The following is a 13,903-nucleotide window of genomic DNA, read 5'->3' as shown; positions in this document are numbered from 1 at the left end:
TTGGATCCCAAGACTCCCTCTCGTCATGCTCAGCTAATGTCAGGCTGTGGCTGCTAATATCACCTTGAGGACCCTGATCAGGACTCTGACCTCTTTCCTGCCCATCTCATCTCTGGTCACTCCATTTTGTTTCCCTATATGGACTTCCTGCTGCCATCTGTTGCTGGGTCTGCCCAGAAACCTATCATATCTCATCAATTAGGCCGACTGCTGTGACACAACCCCAAATCTCAGTAGCTTCACAAGAGACTTATTTCTCACTCATATCATTTCAAGTGTTTGACAGTCTACCACATGGTGATTCAGGACCCACTCCTTCCGTCCAGTGTTCCCTCCATCTTCTAGGACCTTAGAATCCTCAACTAGCTCCTCTGTACCTAGCCAGCCAGTAGATGTGGCAGGAGTGATAGCAAAGGATATCTCAGGAGATATTAGAGTCTGGCCAAGAAGTGGTGTTCATTGCTTCTGCCCTCCTCACTGGCTGAACGAGTACCTGGCCACACCTAGAAAGTTAAATCTTCCTGTGTGTCAGGAGAAAATGGAACAGTTTGATATACAAGTAGTATTGTCTCTGCTACACAGTGGAGGCCTCTGTTTTCTAAGGGCAGTCTCCTCCCAAGCCAGCCCACTTCCCGCACCCCAATTTACCACTCTGTCCAAAGCCAGGAAAGGACTAGACTCCTGAGAAGACACCTCAGAAGTGATGGAAGATGTGGACTGGGGCTTTTGCCTTCCTACCACCCGAGCAGAAGTGGACCCCAGGAGGGGAGGCCCTCTACAGAGAACCTCAGGCCCTACATAATCTCACAAATTGGGCTTTTTTGGATAAGTGTCAGCCTTTCATTTCTTCCAAGAAATATTCTCTTTCCTCTCCTGGGGACTTGTTCAGAGAAGAGATACTCAAGTGATAGGCACTTCACAAATATCTAGATGGAAGGGGAAAAAACGGCATGAAGAATAATTTAGACAAAACAATGTAGATCACCATGGAAACAATCTTTGGAACATACTGAGGATAAGGAATCATTGTTAACATGGTTCATATCTTGCAGAGATATCCAATCACCAAATTCAATTCTGGACCCTTCAATCACGCCACCTGCAAAATTCTGGGGTCGTTATGGCCACAGAGCACACGCTGGTTTTCAGAGAGCCCTTTTCTCACCCATCTAATAATCTTTAATGAAGGTAATGCTTTAATTAAGGCAACTTACTGTTTCCCCATTGGTTAATTTGAAATCAGTGAAAGGTCAAGTTACCATTAACATAGTTAGTTTACTAAGCTATTCCAGAAGTGTTTTTATTCTGACAGCAGAGGCTTATAAGAATATGGCAAAAATACAATAGTTAATTGAAATGTGCACAAGGAAAATGGGAGGTTTATCTTTTGCACTGCATTGAAAGAAAAATAGAAACCTTCCTTAACTACTCAAAAGCATTTTTTTCTGAGATTTTTCTGCCCTAACATACATATAAAAGTCTACAAGTATGAATGGTTCTTGGTCAGTAATAACGATTCAATATGGCTGTTTACACAACGCCTCTGGGGGTTGCTAATGAACAGTTTGTTCCAGGTACTACTAAAGAAATGTCAGAAGAAGGGCAGTGACTTTTGCAAGTGAGGCCTCGGAGATGTAGGGTCACCCCAGTCCAGGTGCTGGGCCTCGACCTTGCAGGCACGGAAATGCAGTGCCTGCCATGGTTATCGGCCCACTGGTCTCACAGGACTCTGTCCCTGCCCGCTCCCCGAGCTCCTGGCCTTCCTGGTAAAAAGCTGGATGTCTTCCTCATTGGAAGGCAAAGCCATTGTCTGACCTTGTCGTCCCAGGAACCAGCTGGATCATAAGTCATGCTCCATGCACCCTGACGACTTCTGGAGAATGTATGTGTCTCCTCTTCTTTCTTGACCCTAGACTTCCCAGTACATGATACATGTGGGCTCAGGGAGAAAAGAGACAGTTTGCTTGCCTGAAATAGGTGCCAAGCTTTGATAAAATTATGAGATTTCTTTCTTACTTTCTTCCTACAAATATTTGTTGAGCATGTACTATGTCCTAGGTATTATCCCTGGTGTCTCCAGGGTTTCTTCCGTGTATCCCTTTCCCCTCTCTCTGATTTTTCTTCTTCCAGCTTTCTATATCTGATTTCCCCCTGTGCTCTACCTCTCTGTGACCTCAAAACCTCTTCTCATGGAAGTTCAGCTGTCAGTTGTTTGAATCTTAGTGCAAATGTAAGTTACTGTGTTCCTTTTCCTAGAGAAATTAGCATTTGAGTTTTGATCTCTTATTGTTGTATTGAATGATTTTGTGTTCCAAAAGTTTTAGACAGTTTGCAAGCAGAGGAGATATTTTCAAAGCAGAGGACCTTCTCCAAAATCTTAGAGTCCCACCATCTAATGACCACCCACTTGGAATATGTATGAGGTTGGTCCCTTCCTTGCCTCCTTTTTGTGATCACATCAGAAAATGGAATTGACCAATCTCAGAAAAACATGCTAACATTTCTTTTATTATAAAGTTCCAAATCTTTCTCATAGCATATAAGACCCTGCATAATCCGGCCTTCTACTTAACTCTTTAGAGGAAAATCATGTTGGAATTTTGTCAGATCTTTGATAGGAATACCACCTAATCTTAGCATGCTTCTGCTCGTCAACCCCTTTCACCATGCTAACTCCTACTCATGCTTTAGGGGTCATTTTTTTTTCTCCCTAAAGCCCCAGCACATAGTTGTAAGTCATTCTAATTATTCTATGTGGGATGCCGCCACAGCATGGCCTGATGAGCGGTGCATAGGTCTGCGCCCAGGACCCAAACCAGTGAATGCTGGGCCACGGAAGCGGAGCATACAAACTTAACCACTCGGGGCTGGACTCCCAGGTGTCATTTTAAATGTTAGTTCTTCTGGGAAGCCTTCCCTGACTCCTAGGGACCTAATGATCTCATAGTGCCCAATAATTTTCATAGCACTTATCATGGTTGTTTTTAGTTATTTGTTTCAAGGAAGTATGGCTCATTGACTTTGGTCTTCACACCTGTCTTATCTCTTATTATGTACCAAACATCCAGCAGAGTGCTGAGATTATAGTAAATATCTGTGGAATGTATACATGACCAATTGTAAGTACTACGTCTCTAAGTCAAAACTTCATCAAGAATTTCCTTACTATTTGGTAATAAAAAAAATGATAAGCTTTGCCTTGCTGAATAGTCAACTACTGTTAAGGTCCTCTCATCTTAGGCAGACTCTGTACTTGGATTCTGCCCTAACTGTCTCATACCTGAGCTTTCTCTGCTTCAGTCGAGCCTGTGAGATCCTACTGGATTAATCTTCCAAACGGTGGTTTGATCAGGTCACTCTTCTGTTTAAAAGCCTCTGAAGTGGAGTTGGCTTTGGAATAAAGCTCAGACTCTTCCTGGCCTTCAAGCCTGTCTGTAATCTGATTCTGACCTATATTTCTCTATTCACTTACTCTCTAAGGTGAATTGTTTGCTCCACCAGACTCAGTTTTTAGTCACTGACTCTAAGCTTTTGTTTACACTGCGTTTGCAAATAAATTTTGTTTATTCTATCCAGAAGCGCCACCTCCTCTTCTGTTTATCAAACTTCTATCCATCCTGGGAGTATAGCTCGCATCCCACTTTCTCTGAATGACTGTCCCTAGCCGCCTGTGTTAGGACTCTTTCAATTGCAAGTGATGAGGCCAGTTTCAAACTGGTTTAAGTAAAAAAGAATTTATTGGTTCATGTAATTGATAAGTCCAGGGATAGACTTTAACTATGAGTTTAGGAAAAATATCATTAGTAACCTTTCTCTTTCTTCTGATTCTTCTGATCTGTTGATTTCATTCTGAGTTAATTTTGCCAGGAGTCGGTGAGAATCAGGTTCAGATGGTAGCCCCAGAAACTCAAGTGTTACATCCTACCAGCTTAAAAACCTCAGGGAAAATGAACTTCTCTTTCTTAAAAGTTCCAACAAAAGTCCCAGAGAAGGATGGGTCACATGCCCACCTGATCCTATTGCCATGGCTGAGAAATATGGTGCTTTGATTGACCAGGTCTGGGTCATGTGTGTCCACTCCTAAAACCCATGGGTGGGGTCAGCTTCACAGAACTGTGTGAATGGAGAAGGGGAGCTGGGTGGCTCCCCAAAGGAAAGTTGAGATACTGGTACTAGAAGAAGGAGAAATGGGTGCCAGGCAGGCAAAAACAACCTATATTCATTCTACCACTCCAAATGTAAGTGGTCTCTCCGGGCCCTGAATTTATGTTGCTCTGTCTATGCTATGCATTTATCACTTATCATTCATGGCCTTATTTCCCCATCACTAGATGGTTGTCACAGCCCCCAAACACCACAACTTAACACCAGTATTCCAAGCAAAAGGAAGAAGGGAGCAGGTGGAAAGAAGACTTTCCCAGAGAAAGGAATGCTTTTCTAGAGGCCATCCAGGAAACCTGGCCAGAAGGCAGGAGAAAACAAATATCTGGCAAAGGGGAATGGAATAGCAGAGATTGGATTAGCACAAATGAGGTTCATTCCTGGCACGAGCGAGCACAATGCTGAACAAAAGCAGGAACCTATTAGAAGGAAGGAAGGGATGGAGTTCTTGCTATTGGCTACATAACCAAGAGTGACTGCCCAGGATGCTTTTCGCCAGCTCATCTGCTAGCAATTGAGAACTTACTATATGCAAGGCACTGTATGTTTCTGATTCTCATCTACTCCATATGGGCTTTTTTAATGGCAGGAACCGTGGCTTACACTTTGTCTCTTCACAATGCCTTGCACTTAGTAGCCATCCAATAAATATTTGTTAATTTTTTCAATTTGATGGTGAAGGGTTGAGAGAAGAATGCAGAATTCAGTTTTTCTGGAATATTGTGGTTTAAAGACTTAATTTTTGCCCTCCCTGCTAAAGGAAATGGAAGCTCACGACACCGGTGTTAGGGTCATTTGAATCATGGAAATGCAAATGAATCTCATATATATCTTCTTAGCTAAAAGTTATCTCCTGGTCAACTTGTAAAGTACTGACTCTTTGTATGTATGGTCCATCTATATAGTTCTTCCATATGTAAAATGAATTTAGACAGCCAAAGCATATAACTTGCGTAGCTAGTCTCCTTTTTATGTGGCTTTTCCTCAATTTTCGTTTAATAGGGAAATTGCTCTCCCACTGAATCTTAATTCACAATGTTAAGACTTCAGAAATATAGTTTTACATTCAGAAAGAGTTTCAATCTTCTTGCTGTCAAACACTCTGCTCTCACATGGGCACTTAATGGTGTCAGGATGTCAATTTAATTTTGACAGGGCCCCTGCAGATGGAATTTCCAACTTTTTATTTAGTGAATATGGATGGGTAAGAGGATCTTTGAGATTTTTCCTCTCTGTTTTCATGGAAACATATACCTTCCCATAAGAGTGGATGACAGCAGCATGTCTGTGAAGCACTCTAAGCTTTTGAGAGTGAAAAGTGTCCCTGCCGCTCAAGACCTACCATTCTCTGCCTCTAAATGGAGACGGTTGTTATGTCCAATTGATGCTCTTAACAGTCTGAAGGCACTGGAATCTTTGTTCCCACCAACGAATGCTTTCTTTCACTTTCTTTTGGTGCAGCACCGCTTGAATTTTAGATGTAGTAGGTTATGGCTACAAATCTATTGTTCTTGGCTCTTTAGGTAATGTTAGTGCTTGGTGATTAGCAGGACGTGAGTTTTTAGGTGTTTTGCAGGAGTAGGAGTAGACTGAACTACTCTCAACCCTCTTATACTAGCTAGCTATTGCTGTGTAACAAATGATGACAAAATGAAGTGGCTTAAAACAATAGACATGTGTTATCTCACACAGTTCCCATGTGGAACCTGGGACAGGCCTAGCTGTGTGGTTCTGGCTCAGGGTCTCTCATGAGTTTACAGTCACACATCACTTAACAACAGGGATATGTTCTGAGAAATGCATTTATTGTTAGACAATTTTGTCATTGTGCAAACATCATAGAGCGCCTACTTACACAAACCTGGATGGTATAGCCTACTAAACACCTAGGCTATATACTAATTTTATGGGACCACCATAGTATATGCATTCCGTCGTTGACTGAAACGTTGTTATGTGCACAGTGTTCTTTCAGTGAATGAATGTTGTACTGTAAGGTCTGTAGTGAAATGTATGATAAGAATTATACAAAGATGTTCCTAAAAAGCTACTTGCAAGCTGGGTTCAGCACATTGTTCTTTCGTTGCAAGAAAGTGATAGCCATTCTGTATGGTATATACTGAAAAGTTATTTCTTCCTTAAATGTTGGATAGAATTCACCAGTGAAGTCACCTGTGCCTGGAGCTTCTTGTGGGCTGTAAATAAGGTGTTGGCCTGAGGCTGCGGGCACCTGAAGGCTTGACTGGGGCTGACTGGGTTTTCCACGATGGCTCACTCACACAGATGTTGGCTGGAGGTCTAAGTTTTTTGCCATGCGGGCCTCTGCTTGAATGTGCTTATGACAGCAGCTGGCTTCCTCCAGAGCAAGTGATCAAAGAGAGAAACCAAGGAAGAAGCTGACGCGCCTCTTACAACCTAGTCTCAGAAGTCACATGCCATCACTTCTGCCATATTCTTTTCGCTAGAAGTGAGTCACTAGGTCTAGCGCATACTTTGGGGGAGGGGAATTAAGCTGCATCTCTTGAAGGAAAGTGTATCAAAGAACTTGTGGATATACTTTAAACCACTATAATTCTCTTGATTTTCCCCTTTTGTGACTGGGTATCTGCAAAAAACAAACCAAAGTCGGAGGTTTAGTCTGTAATCAGCAAATGGACAGATGATTATTGTTCCCTCAGTCTTGGGGTAATTCATACAGAATTTCAGCCTTCCAACCTAACCAAATGGGTGCTCCCCCAAAACTCTAAAAGGATGGAGTGGAGGTTAGGTCTGATAGAGTCAGATTTCTTCTTTTGGCTTTTCAAATAATACTGTCTTCTGTGCCCCTTGTGAATATGCAGTAGCCAGGAGACAGATTTTCCCGGGGCATGCTCAGAGAGTGGGACACCAGTAAGGATGGGTACTGAATAGGGAGAGAGGCATTTGGCTGTACTCACCTAGACTAATAGGTCAGATACAGGCAGCAGATGGTAAGACCTGAGTAAGAAGTTAGCTGGTTCCGTTCTGCTGGTTGGCAAAGACCAGGCACAGATGGTGAGATTAAGGCTACAAGCAGACTCCAGTCTTAGGATCAAGCAAGCGCCAAAGCCTCCTGCCGAAATCATCCGCAGCACCACTGAGAGACGTGCGGGATCCATGGGCAGAATTCTAGGCTTGGATCTCAAAAGCAGAAACCATGGTGGTTCTGGCTCTTAGCGCATGATGTGAGGAAGGGAGCACTTGATACCAGATGGAGAGGTTGTGAGAACAGAGCGTGACTGTCAGGCCACAGAGTGAAGCGTTGTGCCATAAAGACAGATGGTGGGAGGGGTGCCCCTGTCTGTGGTGGCTCACTGCCTTTTCAGTACTCATCCTGCCTGTGTCCCCTTCACATAAGGCCTCTTCAAGAGCTGCTACTTCCAAACTATCTTAGAGACACCTGAATTTCTGATACACTAATTAATAAGGGAATCAAAGAATGGTATAATGTATGAAACCAGGCATTGGAGAGAGATGCCACGTAAGGATAGAGCAGAGTCAAGAACAGAATTTCCTTTCCAGTACGGTCCTGCCATTAAGATACCAGTGCAAGAGCAGAGGAGGTGGGAAACAGAAAACACACAGATTTATACTTCAAGATACAGATCGACTATTTATGTCATTTCCCTACTAAAGAAATTCAGTGGCTTTGCTGGTACCACCTTTAGAGGCAGGTGGGAGGGGCCTGCCTTTAAGAGGCTCTGTTCTGGCCCTTATCCAGCTGCACTCCTACAGAGTGAGCAGGAACTCATCAAGCCAAAGGAATGTGCCCACCCGGTGCTGACTTTACTCCTTCAGAGCTCCCTCCAGATACCCAGAAGCCAGAATTCTCTGTCCAAATGGCCCTGAGCGTGCATCTACGGCCTGTGTGGGCTTCTCCCCTAGGTCCTGAGATTCTACTCCTGGACCCATGGAGTGCCAAGAAATGACAGTTTTGTAGAGGGGAAAGTGGGAATGGAGCTTGGACATGTGAGCTGGAGCACCCATGGAGGGCAGTACTTTGCAGCACAGGGCTGACCCGGCTGTGGGAATCAGAGGGGGAAGACTGCTCTGTGTCGGAACCAGCTCTCTCTTTTCCAGTAGAGATCTCTGAGAAGTCCCAGAATTCTAAGTTCAAACCTGCTCTTCCAACTTATTACGAAAGTATATTTGTCAAGGTAAAAGAATACAATTTTTTAATTTCATAGATTGTTGACTTGGTTTATAACTTTTACACATTTAGACATTTGATATGTGGGCCTCCACATGTAGCCTTTTTGTGGGCCCTACAAATGTTACGGTTGATTCTGGTTCCCCACTTAATGCAGGATTAAGTTGAATCAGCTTGCCCTGGTTTTTAAGGCCTTTTACTGCTGGCTCCTCTTTAATCTTACCTCTCACTGCTCTTCTGCAGGAACCTTCTATCCACCAAATTGGCCAACACACAGCCAGTCTCTACCCACATCCTTTTCTCTGTGCTCAGGTTCATACTATTTTCCTCTAAAAGGCCTGTTTCTGCCCTGCCTTTGTATGGGCCAAGCTATTGTTTTAAGACCCAGACTCACAGTCATGTCTCCTCCCTCTGGACTCTTCTAACAGCTTTTGTCTGAGCCACTTATTGGCTCTCAAAGTGTAGAACCCTGTGTGGCCATTTTTCGTATTATGTACAAGGTGTGGCTATAAGATAAGAAAACATTAATATGCAACAGTTTTCAAACCAGGAAAGGAAACAAAAAAAAAAAGTCAGAAGAGTAGCTGGAAAATCAGGAGAACGTAGTCAGACAGGTGCCAATGGAGGGGATGACTAGCGTTGTCAAAACGCTGCAGAGAGGTCTTTGAAAAAGATGCCCCAAAATAGACCATTTGTCCTTTAGGAAAGAGGTCTTTTGTGACCATTGAGAGAAGAGTAGATTGTGCGGGTGAAAGCAACATTGTACTGGGAAAAATAAGAGATGAGAAAGTAGAGACAGCAGATACACTTTGTTTCTCAAGGAGTGTAATTCTGAGAAGGCGATAGAGTAGCTTGAGAGAGTGGAAGAGGTAGGGTGGTTTTGTTCTGTTCAGAGGATGGGGGAGACAGTGTGTTTGTGAGAGCCAAGAGCTAGAGTAGAAGGAAAAATTGATAATGGGCAAAAGAAAGGATAGTTGATTGAACAAAATATGGGGATGGCTGAGATGCAGTGAACTGGTGTAGGGGTTAACCTTGACGAGGAGAAAGGGCACTTCTTGCTGTGGGTAAGGGAACGAGGAGGGAACTATGAATGAAGGCTACAGGATAGGCATAATAATGAAGAGCTGGACTTAAGGGGGAAAAGATCGGCTGTCATTGTAGAGGAAAGGTTAGGGAAGCCAGAATTTTCTGGGGTGGGTCGAGATTTCACATATTTAAATATCACATTCTTCATTCATTCCTTTCACATTTATTTGGTGCCCTGCGTGTGCCAGACACTGGGGTCTGCAAGGATACAACTTTTCATGTAATTTTGGAATTTGTTACAATGGCGACTCAAGTGAGATTTACTTTTCGCTCTTCCAGAAGGCTTGAAGTAGAAATAAAAGCACGAATCAGAAAAGAGTCCTTTGTCAGACCAGACCAGATGGGGATTGGAAAACACAGGCATCTCAACAATGGCGCCCTGTTTGAGGTGGAGAGGGAGGGGAGGCCGAGGTAGGGAAAACGAGGTTTAGACCCGGGTAACCCGAGTAGGGAGCGCCATCAACCACGAAGATGCTAACCTCTTACGCACTTCAGGCCGGGCAGTAACCAAGGGTAACAGCGCCTCAGACTACACGGTGTGAAGACGGCATTCTTCCCTAAACCAGGTGTATCCACGCACGCTGGGCAGGACCAGACACTAGCCAAGCCTCACTACTCAAGCGCCCTTCCCGAAAACGCCCACCGCCTCTGACTACTACCTAGGATTACTGGACCTTTTCCCATAGTTTATTGATGAGAGGCGGGAGTGGGGAGAAGGGGCGGGAGGGGCGAGTCACCTTTCCTATTTTACAATTGGTTTTAATCGGCTCCAAGTCCCGCCTCCCGTGCCGCCGCCGACAGGCTCTCGGGGCTGTCACTCGAGCCGTCGCTGCCGCCCCTCGCCGTGGCCCCGCCCCTCGCCGTGGCTGGGATCTCGCGGGAAGAGCGGCGGGCACGGCTGTGGCTCGGTCTCCCGGCTGCGCTCGGAGCGGGAGGGCTCTCCTCACATAAGCGCTTCCTCGAGGGGAGGTTGGAGCTGCGGCAGCCGCAGGCCTGGGCCATCCCTTCTCTGCCGCCTCCTTCTCTTCCTCAGGGCTGCCCGGTCCGCTCGCCCTCCAGCGCTGCCCAGGTGAGGAAGCCCGGAGCGCGTCTCCGCCCAGGAGTGGTCGGGGAGCGGGCACACGGAGCAGCCGGGGCTGGCGGGCTCCGACGGGGGCGGCTCCGGGGGCAGCGCGGCGCTGCCTGGTGGGCGCGAGGCTTGGCGGGGCTCGAGAGTGCGGGGAGCGAGGAGGCGGTGCAGTGGGATCCGGGTGCGTGCGCCCCGGGGCGATGCAGCGGGTGCCAGGGCTCCTCGGGGTGAGGGGGCGGTTTATTGGGGGTCCTAGGGCTCTTCTGGCTTGGGGAAGGGGTGGGTGGCGGCGTAGGGGGTCCCGGGTCCTCGGGATCGAGGGAGATTTGTTAGCGTCCTGAGGTTCCTTGAGGTGGTGTAGCGGGGTTCCGGGACAAGGCGTCCTTTTATGGGGGTCCCAGGCTCTTTGGGAAGGCAGAGGATTCAGTTTAGCAAGGTACTAGGTCTCTGAAGGGGCAGATCATTGGGGTCTTGGGGGTCCTTTGAGCGGGAGTGAGCGTCTGTTTCACATTCCTGGAATGAAAAAGCAGTATATTAGGTTTCCGGGGAAGAGGGGTCTGTTCATCGGGTTGTCTGGGCGAGAGGGCGATGTATCTGCGTCCTGCAGGGGCCGTCTTAGTGGGCTGCTGGGGGCAGGAGGGTGTACGGCGGAGACCAGCGTCTTTACTTGGGTTTTTGCTTTGCCCAGAGGGGGGCAGTAACTTGGCATGGTCTCCAGTCTTTTCAGGGGCGACAGGGCGAGTTCGCGGGTCTCCGGGTGATCACGAATGGAGGGCGCGGCTCTGCGTGCGCTTCGTCGGTTCGGGGAGGAAGGGGGCTTTGGTGGCATCCTGACCCAGCCCAGGAGACAGGCTGTGGCTGGTCAGCATCCTGGAACGGATCTCTCTCTCTCTCTCTAGATGAGATTTACTCAATGCTTAGTTGGAGCATTGATCCGTTATGTTGTCTAGTTGGAGAAATAGTGGGTTTGTTCTGCAGTTTTCTCTGCCCCGGGAACCTTGTCTGGGCGTGCTGTTTTCGCTGCTCTGGGAGCAAGAGAGTGGCAGCACCTTAGGTGGGCATGTAGACTGTAGATTCTTTAGGCGGCCAGTGTCCTCAGTTTGAGCGTGGAATCCGCTGAGGATGGGGAAGGCTGTGTGGTTTTGGCTTCCCTTCCTAGGTGGTCTGCTTTGCTGATCCTGCATTATTAGATCTGTCCTAAAGTCTTACCTGAGTGTTAGGCAGAGTCAAGTAGTGCTGGGAAGTGTGTTCTGGCTTCTCTCTGTCCTTTGAAAAGCATTTGTGGAGAGGGATAACTTCAAGTTCAGCCTCCAAACAAGGTATTGGAATTTGAGGTCCCAAATCTGGAGCTCTGCAAAAACGTCATTTGAGACCTGTAAGGATGGCTAACAGAGCCCTTTTACAGAATCCTGCTTAACAGTTTTATTGTAAAGGTACAGTTAGTCTTGAATCTTAGACAGAGTTCTTGATAGCTAGCCCAGACTTAGGTGGTATTCAAATAAAATGACATGTATATATATGTGTGTATGTGGTTTAAAAAAAAATGTATAGGTCCGAAAGCCTGTGCGTTTGCCTGACAATTCTTCTGATTAGGTAGCAACTTTGTCACAGAGGCCTGTAGGTGAAGTCTGATGTGGCAAGTAGTGGAGCCCGTACTCGTAGTAATTCTGTAATTTTGGGTAAACAGACAAATTTGAGTATGCCAAAGCAAAGAATTTTGCCTGCCTTAGTCTTTTTCTGAGTGACAGTTCTTTAAAAATGACATTTCTTTTGATCTTAGAACCAGAAAGATTAGGAATAATGTACTTGATCCTTGAATTTTGCAATCATTTTTAAAAACAAGGGAATCCTACATAGCAATATTTAACTCTTTGGAGATCTTACTACTTTTTGTTTTGGTTGTAATTCAAACCAAAGTGCCTAAGTGACTTTTATAGCTATCAAAACCAATCACTTGAGCAGGCATATTTGTTTGTAACTAAGGCCAAAAAACTGTAAGCATACCTTTTTTTCCCCTCATTTTTGAAAGACAAATGATAAATTCAGATTTCAATAACTTTAAAAAGGAGCCTTCCTAATTTCTGAGTAAACATACTTCTCAGACAACAAGTATTAGATTATCTTGCTAGGTATCACAGTACTGGAGGTATAATGATTCCAGCTCTCATGTAACCTGCACCGAGAGAGAGAGAAAGACAACAAATAAAATAAATACATAAAATAATTGAGATGCTGATAAGGAAGAAATAAACAGAGAACTTGGGGTTCAGCTCAGTTTGTTTTAATAATCCCTGAATGATAATATAATTGATGTCTGTCATGATAACCAGAAACCCAGCAAGATAATGATCTACCTTCTGAATTATTAAAGAAAGATTAAATTATGATCAGTAGAGACTGAATGTTAAATATATGACTCTTTGCGGATTAGCACCTTTTGTTATTTAAGCATAAAAAAGTCTGTAAGGACACGCATCAGTTTTTCCAGTGTTTGGGAGATTCTTCAGGAGAGACTTGCAGAGGCATGGAAGACAGCTATTAATTTTATGCTTTTGTATTATTTGAATGTCTTTCAATGAGCAGACATCACTTAAGTGTAAATTAGAGAAGTCTAAAAATGAAAACATTTTGGTCACCATGCAAATTTGTGAAATGTTCAGTATTTATAAGGCTTTTTGTCACTGTTGCCACTTCCACTTGTGTGTACTAGTAAAGGAAAAAATATATTTCAAGGATCTAAAATTTATAGGGGTGAAGTGAGGAGTACAACCAAATAAAAAGACGGAGATCTAAGTAAAATGTTAAAACATGTTAAAGATATATATATATATTTATATAAAGATAAATTAATCTTAGGCCTTTCTTCTTTTAAATTTAATTGTTTCCTGAGTTTGAGAAAGGAAGTCATCAGACTCCCTGGAGAATAACAGGGTGTGTCTTTGTGGCAGAGGAGGAGGTGTTCTACTTGTGGCACAGACTTCAGGAAGAGATTTCTTTTTGTCAAATATGTGTGTATCTATGAGATACATTTTTCTTGTGAGGCATATGAAACATAAAAATAGTTTTATAATTCATTATGACACTGCTGAAAATGACAATACCAGAGCGTCTTTTGGATTATCATTCAAAATTCTGGAATCATAAATGTGGTATTACTAAAGCAGTTTTTTGAAAGGAAATCATAAGATGAATTCCGCTCTTCACTGTGCTACTAACCATGTGACTTTAGGTATTCGTTAGTCTCTCAGGGCCTCAGTATCTGGATATATAAAAGTAAGAGAAGTCCTTGTTTATAATCAATATAAGCTCCAATTCCAGGGATTCTTTTGCATTGGTTTTTATGTTGCAGATCTGCAGTATTATATGCACAAAAAGGGATAGATGCCGTAAGAGTAGCTAGTTCTCAGGATATACCTATT

General features: G+C 44.5%; 1 protein-coding gene across 2 annotated transcripts in view; it reads left to right on the top strand.

Annotated features, from left to right (window-relative positions):
- The first annotated feature begins 10,202 nt into the window (after positions 1-10,202).
- The window catches only part of GLCE (glucuronic acid epimerase), a 131,756-nt gene continuing 128,055 nt past the window's right edge, over positions 10,203-13,903 (top strand). Inside the window, exon 1 of one of the 2 annotated variants that reach the window (XM_070622291.1) lies at positions 10,203-10,484. The gene's annotated coding sequence lies outside the window, so the exon portion shown is untranslated. The remainder of the gene's footprint in view (positions 10,485-13,903) is intronic. The other variant, XM_070622302.1, reaches the window with a different exon arrangement.

Source organism: Equus przewalskii, chromosome 1 (assembly GCF_037783145.1).
Source record: "Equus przewalskii isolate Varuska chromosome 1, EquPr2, whole genome shotgun sequence".
NCBI classification, from domain to species: domain Eukaryota; kingdom Metazoa; phylum Chordata; class Mammalia; order Perissodactyla; family Equidae; genus Equus; species Equus przewalskii.
Note: the sequence above shows the minus strand (reverse complement) of the source record. Positions and strands in the feature narration are given on the sequence as shown.